The following is a 23,086-nucleotide window of genomic DNA, read 5'->3' as shown; positions in this document are numbered from 1 at the left end:
TGCAGGTAAGACCATAAACAATGAATATCATGATGAAATAATAACATGTTCAGATCTGAGATCATGGCACTCGGGCCCTAGTGACAAGCATTAATCATAACAAGTTGCAACAATATCATAAAAGTACCATCTACGGACACTAGGCACTATGCCCTAACAATCTTATGCTATTACATGACCAATCTCATCCAATCCCTACCATTAGGGGTGGGCATAAAAAACCGAAACCGAGCACCGAACCCGAATTAATCGGAACCGAAACCGAATACACCAAAACCGAATTAACCGAGACTAATTTCGGTGCGTAAATGCGATAAACCGATTTTATCAATTTAAATTCGGTTTTGAACTCTAATTGACCGAAAGAACCGAAATAACCGAGATACCAAAGTATTGCTACCAGTTCTCTTTATCTCTTTCTCAACGACTAAGCACTCTAGCAGCCCCATGCACGTGCGATGTATATACACACGTCTTGCATTCCTTTTCTTTGCTACACATGCATTCATCTTGATTTTTGATAGGCGCTATGTTTTTTTTGCTAAGCGTTATGCACTTGACTATGGTTATTTCTACAAGCAGATGGTGTGTGCGTGCTCATCATTACCGGTCATGGCAACACGCACGCACGACCGGTTAGTCTGCACGTATTGTAGGCTCCCGCCATTTTATTTTGTCTTAGTCTATGTCATATCGGTTAAAAACCGAACACCGAACCGATTTTTTGGTTAACCGAAATACCAATTAACAAGAAAACCGATATAATTTCGGTTATCATTTCTTATTACCCGAATTTTAGAAAAAACCGAAAAACCGAACCGAAATTTCGGTTAAAACCGAATGCCCAGGCCTACCTACCATCCCCTTCGGCCTACAGCGGGGGAATTACTCACACATGGATGGGGGAAACATTGCTGGTTGATGGAGAGGCGTTGGCGGTGATGGCGGTGATGATCTCCTCCAATTCCCCGTCCCGGCGGAGTGCCAGAACGGAGACTTCTGGCTCCTGAGACGGAGTTTCGCGATGTGGCGGCGTTCTGGAGGGTTTCTGGCGACTTCGACTTCTCTTGTGCGTTTTTAGGTCGAGGCGAATAAGTAGTCCGAAGGAGGGCGTCGGAGGCCGGCCGAGGGGGCCACACCACAGGGCCGCGCGGGCCCCCCTGGGCCGCGCCGCCCTATGGTGTGGGGCCCTCGGGCCTCCACCTTACTTGTCCTTCTGGCTCCGTCAGTATTCTGGGAAAATAGGCCCTTTCGTCAAAATCCCGAGGTTTTTCCTGAAAGTTGGATTTCTGCACAAAAACGAGACACCAGAACGGTTCGTCGAAAACAGCGTTAGTCCGTGTTAGTTGCATCCAAAATACACAAATTAGAGGCAAAACAATAGCAAAAGTGTTCGGGAAAGTAGATACGTTTTGGACGTATCAACTCCCCCAAGCTTAGCTTATTGCTTGTCCTCAAGCAATTCAGTTAACAACTGAGCGATAAAAGAACTTTCACGAACACATTTGCTCATATGATGTATATATTCTCATGATATGGCTAATACTTAAGCAGTTCATAATAAGATACATGCAAGTAAGATCATCTAACAGCTATGTCAATCATGAAGAGGTACCAACAATTAATAATAAGCATCATGAATCATGTATATAAGCAGGATTGCAATGTTCATAAGAGAGTATGATAAAATGGTATCTCGCTTGCTTGTATTTGATCGGCAAAACATAAATGCCCGGGCACCTCTGGAGTTCATAGAAAGACTAGAAGTAGTGATTGTCAAAGATAAAAGCATCAAAGTTATACCACAATCAATCATATTTTGAGACAAGCATATTATACTAAGAATGACAGTTGTGCTCTCAAGAAAGTGCTCAAAGAAAGGATGGAGACACAACATAAAAGTAAAAGATTGACCCTTCGCCGAGGGAAGCAGGGATTAACATGCGCTAGAGCTTTTCATTTGTAAAGCAGGAGTAAAATTATTTTGAGAGGTGTTTGTTGTTGTCAACGAATGGTAATGGGTACACCAACTACCTCGCCAACCGGACTTTCAAGAGCGGCTCCCATGAATTATTTGCATTTTTATGTGGCACTCCTTCCAACCTTTCTTACACAAACCATGGCTAACCGAATCCTCGGGTGCCTGCCAACAATCACATACCATGAAGGAGTGCCTTTTTAGTTTAGTTTTATTATGATGATGACACTCCCCCAACCTTTGCTTACACAAGCCATGGCTAACCGAATCCTTCGGGTGCCGTCCAACAATCACAAACCATGGAGGAGTGTCTATTTAAGTTAATTAATTCGGGACCGGGAATCCCATTGCCGACTCTTTTTGCAAAATTATTGGATAAGCGGATGTGCCACTAGTCCATATGAGAGTCCGTCAAAAGTAAATGACAAGGTTGAAAGCTAAACACCACATACTTCCTCATGAGCTGTGAAACATTAACACAAATTGAGAAGCATTTTGAAGGTTTTAAAGGTAGCGCATGAGAATTTACTTTGGAATGGTTTGAAATGCCATGCATAGGTATTTATGGTGGACACTCTGGAATAACTTGGTTTTCATGTGTTTGGAGGCACGAGTAGCGTTCCCGCTCAGTACAAGTGAAGGCTAGCAAAAGACTAGGGAGCGACAAATCAAGAGAGCAAGAATCGTCATAATCATGCTTGCGGCAAAATAAATTAACTGAGGCATAAAAGTGATACAAGAACTCTGAAGCAATTGTAAATCATGGAGGCTTAATTGACTTTTTTTCAGTCATATGCATGCGTGAGCATGTGCCAAGTCGATATAAATGAATTATTCAGAGGAGGATACCACAATGCCATACTTACTTATGAATAAAACAATGCAAGCAAACATCCATGACATGCTACTCATATTAATAGATTGGAGCTAATCATGAGAGATCATGAACTACTAGACTTTCTTAAATGACATATACCTCACATGAACCAACTAAGAATGCTCACATGGATGAGTATATGTACAAAAATGAAAACAAATAGAGTTCATACCAGCCTCTCACCACAATCAGATTGTCGTAGATCATCATTATTGCTTTTTCACTTGTGTAGCTTGGATAATATGAAATGAAAACCACGCTCCAGCCACCGAAGACCATTGAACTCATAATGAACTTTACAAACCAAAGAAGAACAGCAAATATTTTTGGTGTTTTCGAATTTGAGAATAAGAACAAAAGGAAACAAGCAAACAAAGCAAAATCTTTTTGGGTTTTCTTATAGCAAACTAGCAATAGCAAATAAAGCGAAACAAATGCAAGAAACCAAGATAAACAAATGGTGAAGAGAAAAAACAGAAATATTTTTTGTGTTTTTGTGTTTTGGGAAAGAAACAAAGTGGAAACAAGAAATAGCAAACTGAAAGAAACACAGAAAAACGAGATGGCAGAAATCTGCCAAAACCTGACAGCAGTAAAGAAATCGATTTTTACAAAAATCTTACGTTGCTCAGTTCGAAAAGTGTTCAACTAATGAAAGTTAGATAACAACCTGGGGAACATGCACAAAAATTGACTTCGCAAAATACTGTTCTGGCTGTGCGCACGAATTTTTACGGTAACAGCCCAGAATCTGTTTTCAGGCAGCACTTCCCCAAATATCATCTTCCTCTCATTAGAAAACCACTCAAACAAACTAAGCAAGTATATACAAGTATCCAGCAACCATAATATGCAAAGAATGAGTGATGCCGGTATACCTCCCCCCAAGCTTAGGCTTTTGGCCTAAGTGGAGCTCAACCCCATCGAGGGTCGGGGTTCCACGCCGGTGGATCATACATGGAGTAGTCGTAATAAGGTACCGATGCAGAAGAAAAGCGTGGGGGCTCCTCATACCCAGCTTGTGGATGCGAAGAGCTTGCTGCATCGGATGACGAGTCGAGGTGTTCCTCGACCTCATCCGTGTTGTCTCGTGCACGATGGCTTCCTCCCTCGATGTATGCGTTAACCACACTTTCCGTGACTGACCAATCCTCCCTGGAATCAAGGTTAAACAGAGAAAGTGCAGGCAATTCTACTAATTTTTCAACTTTCTTAGTCCTTGTCCAAGATTTCTTGTAAAATGTTATTCTATAAGACAGGTTCCCTAAATTAGACGAACCAGAAAGAAATTCATGCTTAATCATGGAAGCTATGTCAAGTCTCTCCATGGGGAGCGGAATATCAAGATGGTGAGGTCCTACATTATGCATAGCTAATAAGCGAGAGGCGATGAGACCCCCACAAATTCCTCCTTTCTCACGGTTAATGGCAAGTCTGTTGGCTATCAAAGCTCCCAAGTTATAAGTCCTATTACCTTGTAATGCATCAGCTAGAAAGGCTAGATCCGGGATAGTTACTTTACCTCCATTCTTTCTTGCTAGAACGCACTTGGTAATGAAATAAGCGAAGTAACGAATAGCTGGGAAATGAATACTACTGATTTTACCATCATCCTCCGAGAAGCTCCTTCCATGACAAATCATCTTGAAGAGGTCCAAGAGCTCTTGCGGCGATCCCTTTATCTTCTCGCATGATCCCCATTGCGGCACTCGATTGCCGCACAAAAATCACCGAATGGCAAGTTGACAGTTTTATTATAAATTTTGTACTGAACCATGGGGTTAGATCGTGACCAATTGAATTTAAAATCTTGCACTACTGACATAGTCAGTTTCACATATTGGCATGGTTCCCCATCAACAAAATCATCCAATCCTGCACGTGAGATTAAATTTTGGACGTCCTGCAAGATCCCTGCACTTCTCATGAAATCCGCACACGGATAGTAAGTGGGATATACTCCTTCTTCTCGGTGAACTCTCATGACTCGTGGCACCTCCAACTCATGTTGGTTGAGTTGGTGCCTACCTCCTTCCATTTTCTGAAATTTTCAACAAACAATATAAAACTTGATTTGGTGACATATAATTGAGGGAAACTACCATAGGAACTTGCTAGAGTACTAATCATGCATCAAAACTAGTTTCTACCACTTATAACAAGCATGCAAGCTCACTAAACATATTACCTACAGCAGCAAAATATTCAAGATATACTCAACCAAACAAAATTCTACTTGGATAATCGAAGGAGTCACATACCGGAGAGCAAATGTGCCAAATTTCAAACAGAAATCTGGGCTGAGCAAAGAGATCAAAAAATCCTGAGCTCTTGAGCAAAAACGCGAGTGAGAGAAAGTTGGTTCGAGTTTTTTCGGGAGAGAGAAGATGCTCGGGAGAAAGAGATGAAGGAGTGGGGCAAGGAGGGGCCCACACCACGGGTGGCGCGCCCCCTTGCCGGCCGCGCCGGCCTGTGGTGTGGCACCCCGTGGTGCCCCACAGGTCATCCTCCGGTGCTCCCATGTGCCTCGTCGAAAAATAGGACCAACGGTGTAATTTTCGCGAATTTCTGAAAACTTTGAAAAATGCACATTTCGGGTATTAAGTTTATTATTACCGGCCAGAAAATTTTTGAAATCTCAAATCAACTAAGAAACTTTGCAAATTAAAAATGCTACAGCAACTAAAGCAAGAGGAGGAAGAAAGAGATGTTGTTTACCTCCTCTATGCATATAAAAGGTATTTGTTAACAAGGTTGATCAAGTCTTGCCACCAAATAAATTTTACATAGCATATGAAGAAATAAACCTCAAATCAATCATGTTACCTTGAATTGTATTGATATGGATCCAATCACAAGAGTTTGATATTCTTCTTTAGGCTCGTATATAGGACAATCAATAGTTCCCACTTTGATAGTTCGCACATTAGAAATAGTATTAACTCCGCACGCTTTTTCAATTCTCTTGGGGAAATAGACGGTGTGTTCCTTATCATCAACATTGAAAGTAACCTTTCCTTTATTGCAATCAATAACAGCCCCTGCGGTGTTAAGAAAAGGTCTCCCAAGAATAATAGACATATTATCATCTTCAGCATTTCCAACACAACAAAATCAGTTAATATCAAGCAGCTTATTAGTAACTTGAACAGGAACATCCTCACATATACCAACAGGAATAGCAGTAGATTTATCAGCCATTTGCAAAGATATATCAGTAGGTATCAACTTATCTAAGTAAAGTCTCTTATAAAGAGAAAAAGGCATAACACTAACACCGGCGCCCAAGTCACATAGAGCAGTTTTAACATAATTATTCTTAATAGAACAAGGAATAGTAGGTATACCTGGGTCGCCCAACTTCTTTGGAACTTTGCCATTGAAAGAGTAATTGGCAAGCATAGTAGAAATTTCCTCATTGGGGATTTTCCTTTTGTTAGTAACAATATCTTTCATATACTTTGAATAAGGAGGCAATTTAATAGCGTCGATCAAAGGGATTTGCAAGAATAAAGGTTTCATCCAATCACGGAATTTATTATAGTGTTCTTCTTCCTTTGATTTTAGTTTTTTAGCAGGAAAAGGCATTTGCTTTTGCACCCAAGGTTCTCTTTCATTACCATGTTTCTCAGACAATAAAATCTTCTTTAGTATACTTTCTATTTTTAGCATGCTTTTCGAGTTCTTTTTCAACCTCTTCTTTATCGGGAGTATCATTCTTATCATTATCTTTATCATGTTCATTACCACTTTCAGTTTCAGCATCGAAATAGAAATACTATTAGGATCATTAGCAGGTTCGGAGGATTCTACAACATTTTTATGTTTCTTCTTCTTTTTCTTAGATGGAGCACTAGTTTTAGTTTGTTGAGAATCTTGTTCAATTCTTTTGGGATGCCCTTCAGGATATAGAGGATCCTGGGTAGAGACACCACCTCTAGTTGTTACTTCATAAGCATGTTTTTCTTTAGCATTATTTCCTAACAAGTCATTTTGCACTTTAGTGAGTTGATCAATTTGAGTTTGAACCATATGAAAATGTTTAACAAGCATCTTAACATCATTGGAGGTTCTCTCCACAATATCATGCAATTCACTAATAGCTTGAGAATTTTCCATTAGATGATTCTCTACCCTCATATTAAAATTTTCTTGCTTAACAATATAATTATCAAACTCATCTAAGCATTGCGCGGGAGGTTTTGAATACGGAATATCTTCCCTAGTAAAGCACTGAAGGGAATTTACCTCAATCATGGATGAAGGGGGAATTATCTCACATATATCTTCTATGGGAGGTAGATTCTTCACGTCTTCAGATTTAATACCTTTCTCCTTGAGAGACTTCTTGGCTTCCCTCATATCTTCATCATTCAATTTAATTAAACCCCTCTTCTTCACTATTGGCATTGGAGTTGGTTCGAGGCGTAGTCCAATCATCATAATTCCGGCCTATTTTAGCCAATAATTCTTCAGACTTCGTCCGGAGTTCTTTTCCCGAAAACACAACCAAGCACAACTATCCAGGTATGCCCTAGACTCAATGGTTAGTCCACTATAAAATATATCAAGTAAATCATGCTTTTCTAAATCATGGTCAGGCAGAGCTCTAATAAGAGAGCAAAATCTCGCCCAAGCCTCAGGCAATTTCTCTTCATCTCCTTGATCAAAATTATAAACTCTCTGCAAAGCAGCATGTTGAGCACTAGCAGGAAAGTACTTACGGAAGAAAACATCAAGCAATCCTTTTAGACTTTTAATAGAACCAGGTGGCAAGCTATTATACCAAGTTTTAGCGTCATCCTTTAATGAGAATGGAAAGATTTTAGCAACAAAGTAAGTACGCTTCTTAACATCATCAGAAAACAAGCTACTCAAAGTAGATAACTCAGTCATGTGTTCAACAACACTTTCTTTTTAGTACCACAAAAAGGTGTTTTCTCAACAATAGCTATATGAGATAGATCAAGAGAAAAATCATAATCTTTATCCCTAATGTTTATAGGAGATGTGGCAAATTTAGGATCAGGAGACAGTTTATATCTAACAGTATGTTCTGCAAGCAACTTTTTAATTTTTCTTGCATCAGTCATCAAGATCATCACTAGAGTATTCAAGTTCAGGTGAATTAACAGGTGTAGTAACATCAGGAGTTTCAGTATTTTCAATTTGTCTAGACCTAGCAATTGAAGCATCTAGAAAAGTTCCCAATGAACCACTATCATCAAGCACAGCAGAAATATTATCAGTATTATGAGAGTTTTCGGATTCAAGAGAAGTACCAGCATTTGAAGCATGTGGTGGTGAAACAAGTTTATCAATCACAGATGGTGAATCAAGAGCAGCAGAGGTACTCAGAGTTGTACCTTTTCTTGTAGTGGATGGTAATATGGCGACCTTAGTATACCCATGATGGAGAATTTGCAGCGAACAATATCAATCCAAGTGAACTTCCAAATAAAGCTATGCTCCCCGGCAACGGCGCCAGAAAATAGTCTTGATGACCCACAAGTATAGGGGATCGCAACAGTCTTCGAGGGAAGTAAAACCCAATTTATTGATTCGACACAAGGGGAGACAAAGAATACTTGAAAGCCTTAACAGCGGAGTTGTCAATTCAACTGCACTGGAAACAGACTTGCTCGCAAGAGTTTATCAGTAGTAACGAGCTTTATAGTAGTAGCGAGTAGTGAAATAACAAGCAGCAGAGTAACGAAACAAGCAGTAGTGATTATAGTAAACAGCAGGATTAAAATATCGTAGGCACGGGGACGGATGACGGGCGTTGCATGGATGAGAGAAACTCATGTAACAATCATAGCGGGGCATTTGCGAGATAATAATAAAACGGTATCCAAGTACAAAGCAATCAATAGGCATGTGTTCCAATTATAGTCGTACGTGCTCGCAATGAGAAACTTGCACAACATCTTTTGTCCTACCAGCCGGTGGCAGCCGGGCCTCAAGGGAAACTACTGGATATTAAGGTACTCCTTTTAATAGAGTACCGGAGCAAAGCATTAACACTCCATGAACACATGTGATCCGCACGTCACTACCATTCCCTCCGGTTGTCCCGATTTCTGTCACTTCGGGGCCATTGGTTCCGGACAGCGACATGTGTATACAACTTGCAGGTAAGACCATAAACAATGAATATCATGATGAAATAATAACATGTTCAGATCTGAGATCATGGCACTCGGGCCCTAGTGACAAGCATTAAGCATAACAAGTTGCAACAATATCATAAAAGTACCATCTACGGACACTAGGCACTATGCCCTAACAATCTTATGCTATTACATGACCAATCTCATCCAATCCCTACCATCCCCTTCGGCCTATAGCGGGGGAATTACTCACACATGGATGGGGGAAACATTGCTGGTTGATGGAGAGGCGTTGGCGGTGATGGCGGTGATGATCTCCTCCATTCCCCGTCCCGGCGGAGTGCCAGAACGGAGACTTCTGGCTCCTGAGACGGAGTTTCGCGATGTGGCGGCGTTCTGGAGGGTTTCTGGCGACTTACGACTTCTCTTGTGCGTTTTTAGGTCGAGGCGAATAAGTAGTCCGAAGGAGGGCGTCGGAGGCCGGCCGAGGGGGCCACACCACGGGCCGCGCGGGCCCCCCGGGCCGCGCCGCCCTATGGTGTGGGGCCCTCGGGCCTCCACCTTACTTGTCCTTCTGGCTCCGTCAGTATTCGGGGAAAATAGGCCCTTTCGTCAAAATCCCGAGGTTTTTCCTGAAAGTTGGATTTCTGCACAAAAACGAGACACCAGAACAGTTCTGCTGAAAACAGCGTTAGTCCGTGTTAGTTGCATCCAAAATACACAAATTAGAGGCAAAACAATAGCAAAAGTGTTCGGGAAAGTAGATACATTTTGGACGTATCATGGGGCGAACGGAAATAACAACACCGCCTATATTATAGGCGACATTGGGAGAGCCATTGCGGCGACAAAAGAAAATGCGCTTCCATAGCGCCCAGTTAGGCTGGACGCCAAGGAAGGCCTCACAGAGGGTGATAAAAATGGAGATATGGAGGATAGAATTGGGCGTGAGGTGGTGAAGTTGAAGGCCATAAACAAAAAGCAATCCGCGGAGGAAAGGATGAATGGGGGCGGAAAGACCGCGGATGAGATGGTCGATGAAACTTACCCGATACCCCATTGGAGGGGTTGGGTAGCTTTCTTCACTAGGGAAACACAGCGCCTTGGGCTTCTTGTTAATCCCTAGCTTCTTCAAGAGATTGATGTCCTGGGTGAAAATTTTGGACCTTTCCCACTCCGCGCTTCCCAGATCTGCGGCAGCCATTGACGATTCAGGCGTGCTGTGCTTGATCAACCGACGCGGTGGCATCAACAATGGCGCAGGAATGCAGCTTGGAGAAGATGAGCTTAGGAAGTTATGGGGCGCAGGAGGAGGTTTTGCAGAGGAGAGCAGGAGAACGGTGCGAGCGGAAGTGCTCGAGGAAGAAGGAGATCTTATATAGAGGTGCGGCGAAGCGGCGGACCGTAGGATGGAAAAAGTGTGCGGCAGATGATAGCCACGTGGAAACAAGGCTAAAAAGTATTTTAACACTGGAGAAGTTACGGTACGTGCGCCAGGAAAAGCGGAGAACGTGTGTCCCCCACTTACACGACGTGTCAAGATAATGGATTATGATTATGAATGCATTGAAACTTTTATGGATACCGATAAATTTCGAAGTATGAGTGCTACTTATGGTCTTGACTCTCAAGTTGCTGCAAATCTTTATAAAGCCTTTGCTTCTCATTTTGAATTGCCTAAAAAGAATTTTGATAAGTATCATGAACCTTTTAAAGAGGCTTGCATGAAGAATGAAATTGTTGTTAATTATTGTAATGAGCATGCTCAAACTCCTAAGAATGTTATTTCCTATAAGCATGTTAATTTTTGTGGAATACATAGACCTTGTGGAATTAATCAAATCAAATATGAATATTGTATCCATCATGCTAATGAAAAAACTAGAAAGTGGTTTAGGGCTCTAGATGATCTTGGTAAAAAAGTTTGTGCCCTCTATCCTTTTATTTGTGAAGTTTGCCACGAAGTGGAGTCATTTTAATTTTCAATGCTCCTCCAATGATAATTTGAACCCAATGAGTGCTGCAAATTTGTATTGTGATGATGAAATTACTCCTAATCAGCATGATGAACTTACTTTATTTTTGGGCTGTGAAGAACTGTCGAGAAAAATCTCTTTGTTACATATGAGTGATCTTGATATTGATGATGTCCTGCATGGGTGTTTTTCTTATTGCATTGATAATAGCCATACAAATACTTACATACAAAATATTTTAGAAGATGACACCTTGCCAAAATATGATAGGACCACTCGTGTGTTTTCAACTAATTAATGAAAAGGAGGGATCCTCCCAAGTTTCTTCTATTGTTTCTGAAAGTAAATCAGGTTATGCGGACAAGCCACCCTTCAAGCCTCTTCCTCCTAAAGAAGGGAACAAGAAGAAGGGAACGAAGAAGAAGAAGAAGAAGAAGAAGAAGAAGAAGAAGGAGAATAAAAAGAAAGAGGTAACGGCGTATCCCCGCGTGAATGAGATAACGCTAGGTAACCGTAAGTATGTTGCTCCTAATGATTGTTATGATAATGAATCTGAATACGATGATCTTCCTATGCCCTTTACATACATTAGCGATCATGGTTTGAATGAGCACACTAATTTTGATATTACAAATCTCTGGGAAACTAATTCTGAAAATTATGATAATAATTGCCATAGTGTCAGTGCTATCCATGCTTCCTCCCATAATGATATAGAAAGCTCTAAGCTTGGGGAAGAGGTGTTTGAAAATCCTTTAGCTACTGGTCATTATGTTCTTGATACATCTCGTTCTAATAACAATGATGGTGTGGACACAGATAAACCGACTGTGAAAGATAACTATTCTATTTCCTATGATGACACTGTGCCCCCGATCTCTGATGATTATTATAAAGAATGCTATGATATAGGTTCTAACTATCCTTATGAAACTTGTCATAGTCATGATTGGATTACCAAAAACAATTCCCTTAATATGCAATTTGTTTACCATGTTCAAATCCTTGATAATAATCTTACTCCAATTACTATTAATGAGAATAACTCTTCTTATGCCAAATTTAATGATACTTCTATGCATATGAATCATGATAAGAATGTTTTAAGTGATGGGTATATTGTGGATTTCATCAATGATGCTACTTGAAAGTTATTATAAGAGAGGGAAATATGGTTATATGCATTTCAATAATATTAAGTTTCCCCTCTTTATGTCGAGAATCTTGAAGTTACTCGTGTTTTATCCTCTTATGCTTGTCACTTTGTTCTTCATGAATTTATTTGTGTACAAGACTCCTCTTCATAGGAAGCATGTTAGACTTAAATGTTTTTTGGATTTGCTTCTTGATGCTCTCTTTTGCTTCAAATACTATTTCTATGAGCGCAACATTAAAACTGCTGAGCCCATCTTAATGGCTATAAAGAAAGAACTTCTTGGGAGATAACCCATGTGTTATTTTGCTACAGTACTTTGTTTTATATTTGTGTCTTGGAAGTTGTTTACTACTGTAGCAACCTCTCCTTATCTTAGTTTTGTGTTTTGTTGTGCTAAGTAAAGTCTTTGATAGTAAAGTGAATACTAGATTTGGATTACTGCGAGAAACAGATTTCTTTGCTCGTCACGAATCTGGGTCTAATTCTCTGTAGGTAACTCAGAAAATTAAGACAATTTACGTGAGTGATCCTCAGATATGTACGCAACTTTCATTCAATTTGAGAATTTTCATTTGAGCAAGTCTCGGTGCCCTTTTAAAATTCGTCTTTACGGACTGTTCTGTTTTGACAGATTCTGCCTTTTATTTCGCATTGCCTCTTTTGCTATGTTGGATGAATTTCTTTGATCCATTAATGTCCGAGTAGCTTTATGCAATGTCCAGAAGTGTTAAGAATGATTGTGTCACCTCTGAACATGTTAATTTTTATTGTGCACTAACCCTCTAATGAGTTGTTTCGAGTTTGGTGTGGAGGAAGTTTTCAAGGGTCAAGAGAGGAGGATGATATACTATGATCAAGAAGAGTGAAAGCTCTAAGCTTGGGGATGCCCCGGTGGTTCACCCCTGCATATTTCAAGAAGACTCAAGCGTCTAAGCTTGGGGATGCCCAAGGCATCCCCTTCTTCATCGACAAATTATCAGGTTTCTTCTCTTGAAACTATATTTTTATTCGGTCACATCTTATGTACTTTACTTGGAGCGTCTATATGTTTCTTGTTTTTGTTTGAATAAATTCTTGTGTGGGAGAGAGACACGCTCCGCTGGTTCGTATGAACACATGTGTTCTTAGCTTTTAATTTTCATGGCGAAGGATGAAACTGCTTCGTTAATTGTTATATGGTTGGAAACGGAAAATGCTACATGTAGTAACTGGTATGATGTCTTGAATAACTTGATACTTGGCAACTGTTGTGCTCATGTTTAAGCTCTTGCATCATATACTTTGCACCTATTAGTGAAGAAATACATAGAGCTTGTTAAAATTTGGTTTGCATGAGTGGTTTCTCTAGAGTCTAGATATTTTCTAGTGAGGTGTTTGAACAACGGGGAAGACAATGTATAGTCTTATAATGCTTGTAATATGTCTTTTATGTAAGTTTTGATGTACTAGTTTATGCTTGTGTTTGCTTCAAACAACCTTGCTAGCCTAAGCCTTGTATCGAGAGGAGTACTTCTCATGCATCCAAAATCCTTGAGCCAACCACTATGCCATTTGTGTCCACCATACCTACCTACTACATGGTATTTATCCGCCATTCCAAAGTAAATTGCTTGAGTGCTACCTTTAAAATTCCATCATTCACCTTTGCAATATATAGCTCATGGGACAAATAGCTTAAAAACTATTGTGGTATTGAATATGTACTTATGCACTTTATCTCTTATTAAGTTGCTTGTTGTGCGATAACCATGTTTCGGGGACGCCATCAACTACTCTTTGTTGAATATCATGTGAGTTGCTATGCATGTCCGTCTTGTCCGAAGTAAGAGAGATCTACCACCTTAATGGTTGGAGCATGCATATTGTTAGAGAAGAACATTGGGCCGCTAACTAAAGCCATGAATCATGGTGGAAGTTTCAGTTTTGGACATATATCCTCAATCTCATATGAGAACACTAATTGTTGCCACATGCTTATGCATTAAAGAGGAGTCCATTATCTGTTGTCCATGTTGTCCCGGTATGGATGTCTAAGTTGAGAATAATCAAAAGCGAGAAATCCAAAATGCGAGCTTTCTCCTTAGACCTTTGTACAGGCGGCATGGAGGTACCCCATTGTAACACTTGGTTAAAACATGTGTATCGCGATGATCCGGTAGTCCAAGCTAATTAGGACAAGGTGCGGGCACTATTAGTATACTATGCATGAGGCTTGCAACTTGTAAGATATAATTTACATGATACATGTGCTTTATTACTACCGTTGACAAAATTGTTTCATGTTTTCAAAATAAAAGCTCTAGCACAAATATAGCAATCGATGCTTTCCTCTTTGAAGGACCATTCTTTTACCTTTTATGTTGAGTCAGTTCACCTATCTCTCTCCACCTCAAGAAGCAAACACTTGTGTTAACTGTGCATTGATTCTTACATACTTGCTTATTGCACTTGTTATATTGCTTTGCATTGACAACTATCCATGAGATATACATGTTACAAGTTGAAAGCAATTGCTGAAACTTTATCTTCCATTGTGTTGCTTCAATGTCTTTACTTTGAATTTATTACTTTATGAGTAACTCTTATGCAAGACTTATTGATGCTTGTCTTGAAAGTACTATTCATGAAAAGTCTTTGCTATATGATTCAATTGTTTACTCATTGCATTAACATTGTTTTGAATCGCTGCATTCATCTCATATTCTTTACAATAGTATGATTAAGATTATGTTGGTAGCATGTCACCTCAGAAATTATCTTTTATCGTTTACCTACTCGAGGACGAGTAGGAACTAAGCTTGGGGATGCTGATACGTCTCCAACGTATCTATAATTTCTGATGTTCCATGCTTGTTTTATGACAATACCAACATGTTTTGTTCACACTTTATATCATTTTTATGCGTTTTTCGGAACTAACCTATTGACGAGATGCCACAGTGCCAGTTCCTGTTTTCTGCTATTTTTGGTTCCAGAAAGGCTGTTCGGGCAATATTCTCGGAATTCGACGAAACAAAGACAAAACCTCCTATTTTTCCCGGAAGGCTCCAGAACACCGAAGAAGAGTCGGAGAGGGGCCAGAGGGCCACCACACCATAGGGCGGCGCGGCCTGGCTCGGGCCCGCGCCGGCTGTGGTGGGGAGCCCCGTGTGCCCCCCGCACCGCCTCTTCGCCTATAAAATCCCTTTCGACCTAAAAACACCGTAACTCTTGACGAAACTCCAGAAAGACTCCAGGGGCGCCGCCGCCATCGCGAAACTCCAATTCGGGGGACAGAACTCTCTGTTCCGGTACCCTGCCGGGGCGGGGAATTGCCCCCGGAGCCATCTCCACTGCCGTCTCCACCGCCATCTTCACCGCCATCGCTGTCTCCATGATGAGGAGGGAGTAATCAACCCTTGGGGCTGAGGGCTCTACCGTAGCTATGTGGTTAATCTCTCTCTCTGTACTCCAATACAATGATCTCGTGAATTGCTTTGCATGATTGAGATCCATATGATGAGCTTTGTATCGCTACTACTTTATGTGCTACTCATGTGATGTTATTAAAGTAGTCTATTCCTCCTGCTTGGTGTAAAGGTGACTAGTGTGTGCACCGTGTGGTTCTTGTCGTAGGCTATGATCATGATCTCTTGTAGATTGTGGAGTTAATTATCATTATGATAGTATTGATGTGATCTATTCCTCCTTCATAGTGTAATGTGGACAGTGTGTGCACTATGTTAGTTCTTGGTTTATTTTGCAATGATCTATTATGCTCTAAGGTTATTTAAATATGAACATTGAATTGTGCAGCTTGTTAACTCCGGCATTGAGGGTTCGTGTAATCCTACGCAATGTGTTCATCATCCAACAAAAGAGTGTATGTAGCACATAAGAGAAAGACTTATTTATTATGCGATCAATGTTGAGAGTGTCCACTAGTGAAAGTATGATCCCTAGGCCTTGTTTCCAAACATCGAATCTCCGTTTATTTACTGTTCTGTTGCATGTTTACTCGCTGCCATATTTTATTCAGATTGCTATTACCACTCATATACATCCATACTACTTGTATTTCACTATCTCTTCGCCGAACTAGTGCACCTATACATCCGACAAGTGTATTAGGTGTGTTGGGGACACAAGAGACTTCTTGCTTTGTGGTTGCAGGGTTGCTTGAGAGGGATATATTTGACCTCTTCCTCCCTGAGATCGATAAACCTTGGGTGATCCACTTAAGGGAAACTTGCAGTTGTTCTACAAACCTCTGCTCTTGGAGGCCCAACACTGTCTACAAGAATAGAAGCTCCCGTAGACATCACGCATCACACCTTCCTCTTGGGGTTCCCAACGGACGTGTCAACTACACGCATCATTAACACACGTCCGTTGGGAACCCCAAGAGGAAGGTGTGATGCATACGGTAGCAAGTTTTCCCTCAGTAAGAAACCAAGGTTATCGAACCAGTAGGAGTCAAGGAACACGTGAAGGTTGTTGGTGATGGAGTGTAGTGCGGTGCAACACCAGGGATTCCGGCGCCAACGTGGAACCTGCACAACACAATCAAAGTACTTTGCCCCAACGTAACAGTGAGGTTGTCAATCTCACCGGCTTGCTGTAAACAAAGGATTAGATGTATAGTGTGGACGATGATGTTTGTTTGCGAAGAACAATTGCAGTAGATTGTATTTCAGATGTAAAGAATGGACCGGGGTCCACAGTTCACTAGTGGTGTCTCTCCCATAAGATAAATAGCAGGGTGAACAAATTACAGTTGGGCAATTGACAAATAAAGAAAGCATAACAATGCACATATATATATCATGATGAGTACTATGAGATTTAATCAGGGCATTACGACAAAGTACATAGACCGCTATCCAGCATGCATCTATGCCTAAAAAGTCCACTTTCAGGTTATCATCCGAACCCCTTCCAGTATTAAGTTGCAAACAACAGACAATTGCATTAAGTATGGTGCGTAATGTAATCAACACAAATATCCTTAGACAAAGCATCAATGTTTTATCCCTAGTGGCAACAGCACATCCACAACCTTAGAACTTTCTGTCACTGTCCCAGATTCAATGGAGGCATGAACCCATTATCGAGCATAAATACTCCCTCTTGGAGTAACAAGTATCAACTTGGCCAGATCCTCTACTAGCAACGGAGAGCATGCAAGAACATAAACAACATATATATGATAGATTGATAATCAACTTGACATAGTATTCAATATTCATCGGATCCCAACAAACACAACATGTAGCATTACAAATAGATGATCTTGATCATGATAGGCAGCTCACAAGATCTAACATGATAGCACAATGAGGAGAAGACAACCATCTAGCTACTGCTATGGACCCATAGTCCAGGGGTAAAATACTCACAGATCGATCCGGAGGCGATCATGGCGATGAAGAGACCTCCGGGAGATGATTCCCCTCTCCGGCAGGGTACCGGAGGCGATCTCCTGAATCCCCCGAGATGGGATTGGCGGCGGCGTTTCTGGAAGGTTTTCCGTATCGTGGCTCTCGGTACAGAGGGTTTCGCGACGAAGGCTTTAACTAGGCGGAAGGGCGGAGTCGGAGGGCTGACAGGGGCCCCACACGCTAGGGCAGCGCGGGCCCCCCTTAGGCCGCGTGACCCTAGTGTGGCGGCGCCTCGTCGCCCCACTTCGTAATCCTTTCAGTCTTCTGGAAGCTTCGTGGAAAAATAAGACCCTGGGCGTTGATTTTGTCCAATTCTGAGAATATTTCCTTTGTAGGATTTCTGAAACCAATAACAGCAGAAAACAGCAACTGTCTCTTCGGCATCTCGTCAATAGGTTAGTGCCGGAAAATGCATAATAATGACATATAATGTGTATAAAACATGTGAGTATCATCATAAAAGTAGCATGAAACATAAGAAATTATAGATACGTTTGAGATGTATCAATCACAAGCGGTTCCATCCACCGCGGTTTTGACTTCCTCCTCCGTGAACTCCCCATTGAGGAGTGATAAGTCACAATGTGTGGAAGGAATCGTTGTCCAATTGAAGTTTTTAGATCGCGGAGGGCCCCTTTTGATTATGTTTTTGAAGTGGTTGTATATGATGCTCTTCTTTTCGTCATGCTCGCTGGAATATTTATAGGATGGTAGATAGATGTTGCCTTTCCATAATTCAACGTATAAATAAGGGTACAAGTTGGGTGCACTGGGCATTCCAGAAGACCCGGTGCACAGGATATGCTCTCATCTTAGTATAAGCGGAAATGCTAAACCTACGGATCAATTCCTACGGAAAGAGAATTATGGGATGAGGTGTAGGATTACTGTAGTACAAATAAGGACTACTAAAATATGTGCATCTCAATCAAAACATTTTTGTTAGACAATTTCCTCAAGTTTTGGTTGGACTTAGGCAAACTAAGGGGAAAAAATACAACTGGTAAGTGGCCTAAATGAAAACCAAAAGGTCCAATGGCCGAGAGCAGTACGTCTGTTTTTTATTAAACAAGAAGGTTTGCCCGGCCTACCTATAATTATCATGGAATGTTGACGCAAGCATGCAACTGACATCTCAACACTAGAACATTTGAACTCCACATTCGAAAGACAACTCGATAAAAAGAATGATATAAATTCATTGTTGATAGTTATTCAAAAGAGATTTCTCATTTTTAATTCACGAGTTAGGTTTCACAATAGTAGAAAACGGACCTTCCGTCCACACCTTTTGTCCCGGCCCAGTCCGGAGTCGGGACAAATGGTCAGGCCATGTCGCCCCGAAATCAGCGAGAAGGTAAGGGGCTTTTTGTCGCGGTTCTTTAAGGCATTTTGTTCCGGTTGGAGCCTCAACCGGGACAAAAGGGTATGAGGCCTTTTACGGCCTGCTGGCAGCCCTTTTGTCTCGACTGGAGACACGAGCCGGGACATAAAGTCCAATGGTTCGTTCCCGCGTAGAACCCGATCGTCGTCGCCATTACTGGCACAGAAATCGATCAACACACACAGAATTCGGGTCGCCGGTGCCGGCGGTCGGCCACATGAATTGATCACCCGGTGGCCGGCCTCTTCATCTTCACCGTCCTCGCCTTCATATATGCTTCACATCTCCTCACCATTTCCACACATCTCTTCTCACATCTCTCATCTCTCCCACAAAAGCTCTCTCTCCCTGTCGATGTTCCGGCCTTAATGGAACACCTCACGCGCGCCAAGGCTCCTTGATCTCGGATATACCATCTCATGGACGAATGGATATGGATTTCAAGGTCCCGGTCGCTCTCCGTGCATCAAGAGTGGAGAAGTGGATCCGCGACGTCAAGAGAGACTTTCTCGACGCCACACCAACCAAGTGCGTCGGCTTGGACTGCGAGTTCACCGACCCTCGCAAGGGTGATCAGCGCGCCGCCGTCCTTCAACTCTCGGTGGCGACCGTGACTTTGGTATTCCAGATTTGTTGGGCCGATGAACTGCCACAAGTTCTTAATGAGTTCTTGTAGGACGGGAACATCAGATTCTGCGGTGCGTCTATCGAGAAAGATGTGCAAATGCTGAGTCCCTACGGTATTAATATTACTTCCGCGTTTGATCTCCCGAAGATACCCCCGAACCCCACCAACAAGCCCACTCCAAGTCTAGATGATCTGGCAACCTCTACCATTGAGACAAACCTTGAGAAGAAGAAGAAGAGGAAGAAGTACAAGAAGACCGCGCAAGAAAAAGAAGATGAGCTGATTTTTGGATGGGCCAATGTTCCATGGAGCTACGAGCAAGTGCACTATGCCGCTCTAGACACTCGCCTGGGTTTTGAGATGGCTAGGAGGCATTGGATGCTAGTTGGCTACAATAGCCATGTTGATCGTCTCAATATTTAGAGATGATGAGTAGATGGTGATGTGTGGTTGTTGGAGATATGCCCAAGAGGCAATAATAAAATGGTTATTATAATATATCTTTGTGTTTATGATAAATGTTTGCATATCATGCTATAATTGTATAAACCGAAACATTGATACATGTGTGTTATGTAAACAACAAGGAGTCCCTAGTAAGCCTCTTGTATAACTAGCTTGTTGATTAATAGATGATCATGGTTTCGTGATCATGAACATTGGATGTTATTAATAACAAGGTTATGCCATTAGGTGAATGATATAATGGACACACACCCAAATAAGCGTAGCATAAGATCACGTCATTAAGTTAAGTTTGCTATAAGCTTTCGATACATAGTTACCTAGTCCTTCGACCATGAGATCATGCAAATCACTTATACCGGAAGGGTACTTTGATTACATCAAACGCCACTGCGTAAATGGGTGGTTATAAAGGTGGGATTAAGTATTCGGAAAGTATGAGTTGAGGCATATGGGTCAAGAGTGGGATTTGTCCATCCCGATGACGAATAGATATACTCTGGGCCCTCTCGGTGGAATGTCGTCTGATTAGCTTGCAAGCATGTGAATAGTTCACAAGAGATGATATGCCACGGTACGAGTAAAGATTACTTGTCAGAGACGAGGTTGAACGAGGTATAGAGATACCGATGATCAAACCTCGGACAAGTAAAATATCGCGAGACAAAGGGAATCGGTATCGTATGTAAATGGTTCAATCGATCAATAAGTTATCGTTGAATATGTGGGAGCCATTATGGATCTCCAGATCCCGCTATTGGTTATTGGTCGGAGAAGAGTCTCAACCATGTCTGCATAGTTCACGAACCGTAGGGTGACACACTTAAGGTTTGATGTCGTTTTAAGTATATGTGGAATATGGAATTGAGTTCGAAGTTTTGTTCGGAGTCTCGGATGGGATCCATGACATCACGAGAAGGTTCGGAATGGTCTGTAGAATAAGATCCATATATGGGAAGTCATTTTCTAGGGTTCAGAAAAAGTCCGGTGTTTTGACCGGAGCTTCTAGAAGATTTTGGAAGGACCGGAATAGTCCGGAATATTATGGAAGGTTCTGGAAGTGTCCGGGACAACCCGGGTTTTCTAAGGAAGTCCGGAGGGTTCCATAATAGGTGCAACCACGTTGCCTTAAGGAAAAATGAGTCTTTCCTTAATGCAATTTCGGAATTGGCAAAAGAGTCTGAATAGGAGTAGGTTTTTGGAACCGGAAACCTGTTGGAACTCAATCAAACTTGGGGGCAGGTTTATGGACGACCCAAGGGGCTTGGCCACCTATTTAAAGGGACCAAGGGGCACCCCAAAGGCACCACAAGTCGCAGCCCAAGTTCCCTCTCCCAAACCCTAGCCTCTCCCCTCCTCCTTCTTCTCCCGCAGCGCTTACGGCAAAGCCCTGCTGGAGATCTCCACCACCACCGTCACCACGCCGTCGTGCTGGCGGGATTCCGAGGAGGCTCTACTACATCCGCTGCCCGCTGGAACGGAGAGAAGGACGTCGTCATCAACACCGAACGTGTGACCGAGTACAGAGGTGCTGCCCGACTGTGGCACCATCAAGATCTTCTACGTGCTTTCGAAAGCGGCAAGTGATCGACTACAACAACAACGAGATCTAATCTCGTAGGCTTTGGAAATCTTCGAGGGTTAGTCTCATGATCTTCTCGTTGCTACCATCTTCTAGATTGGATCTTGGCTTGTTATTCGTTCTTGCGGTAGGAATTTTTTGTTTTCTATGCTACGAATGCCATCAGTGGTATGGTGTCTGTCTTCTATATTTGTATGAACTATGAATCGTTTCAATATATCGAATATTTTTATTGTTATTCAAATTTCTCACCGAGTTGACACATGCTATTATCCAGTCCACTCATCTATAAGAGAAATCTGACTTTTGCATCACTTTCTTTATATAATCCCAATCATTGGCGGAGGTTCCAGATATGAATAATTTGGCCATATTATATGAATAATCCATATATTATTTGATAATAATAATAAAAAAATGAATAAAAACAAAATTATTTCATATTCAAATTCCTCACATTTTTATAATAGTAATGTATATATTATTTGTCCGGTTGCGGTTTACAGATTTAAAGATATTAATTATTTGCCCATATTATATGAATAATGCATATATTATTTGATAACAATAATAATAAATGAATAAAAACAAAATTATATGATATTCAAATTTCGCACATTTTTCTAATAATAATGCATATATTATTTGTCCAGTTGCGGTTTACAGATTTAGAGATATTAATTATTTGGCCATATTATATAAATAATGCATATATTATTTGATAAAATTAATATGAAATGAATAATTTTTTTATTTCATATTCAGATTTCTCATATTTTTATAATAGTAATGCATATATTATTTGTCCAGTTGCGGTTTACAGATTTAAAGATATTAATTATTTAGCCATTTTATATGAATAATGCATATATTATTTGAAAATAATAATAAGAAATTAATAAAAACAAAATTATTTTATATTCAAATTCCTCACATTTTTCTAATAGTAATGCATATATTATTTGTCCAGTTGCGGTTTACGGATTTAAAGATATTAATTAGTTGGCCATATTATATGAATATTCAAATTCCTCACATTGAAATTCTATATTTTTATCTTATGGTACTATTTACAACAAGGTACAATCACATTCGCGGAAGCACAGCAGGAAAGAACCAAGGAGTTAAGCGTGGTGAGGATGGAGCAGTGTGAGGATGGGTGACCGACCGGTAACTGACCAAGTCTAGAATTTGACTAAAGATTAAGTGTAATTAGTGTTAACAATGGCCAAGTGAGAGATAACGAGTCAAAAAATGGAAAAAAAGAAAGAAAAAGAAAAAAGAAAAAAGAAAAAAAGAAACCTTTTGTCCTGGTTGGGCTTACGAGCCGGGACTAAATGTTCTCCAGCTAGCCCAAACTCTATATCGCAACCACGTGATGGACTATATGTCTCAGCTGGTAAGCGGGTCGGGATAAAAACTTGGGCCTTTTGTTCCACCTCCGTTGTCCCGGTTGCCCTGCCGGGACAAAAGGCTCTTACGGGCCGGGACAATAGGCATGTTTTGT

This window comes from Lolium rigidum, chromosome 5, assembly GCF_022539505.1.
Source record: "Lolium rigidum isolate FL_2022 chromosome 5, APGP_CSIRO_Lrig_0.1, whole genome shotgun sequence".
Classification (NCBI taxonomy): domain Eukaryota; kingdom Viridiplantae; phylum Streptophyta; class Magnoliopsida; order Poales; family Poaceae; genus Lolium; species Lolium rigidum.
The sequence above is the reverse complement of the archived record's forward strand: the minus strand, read 5'-3'. Positions refer to the sequence as shown.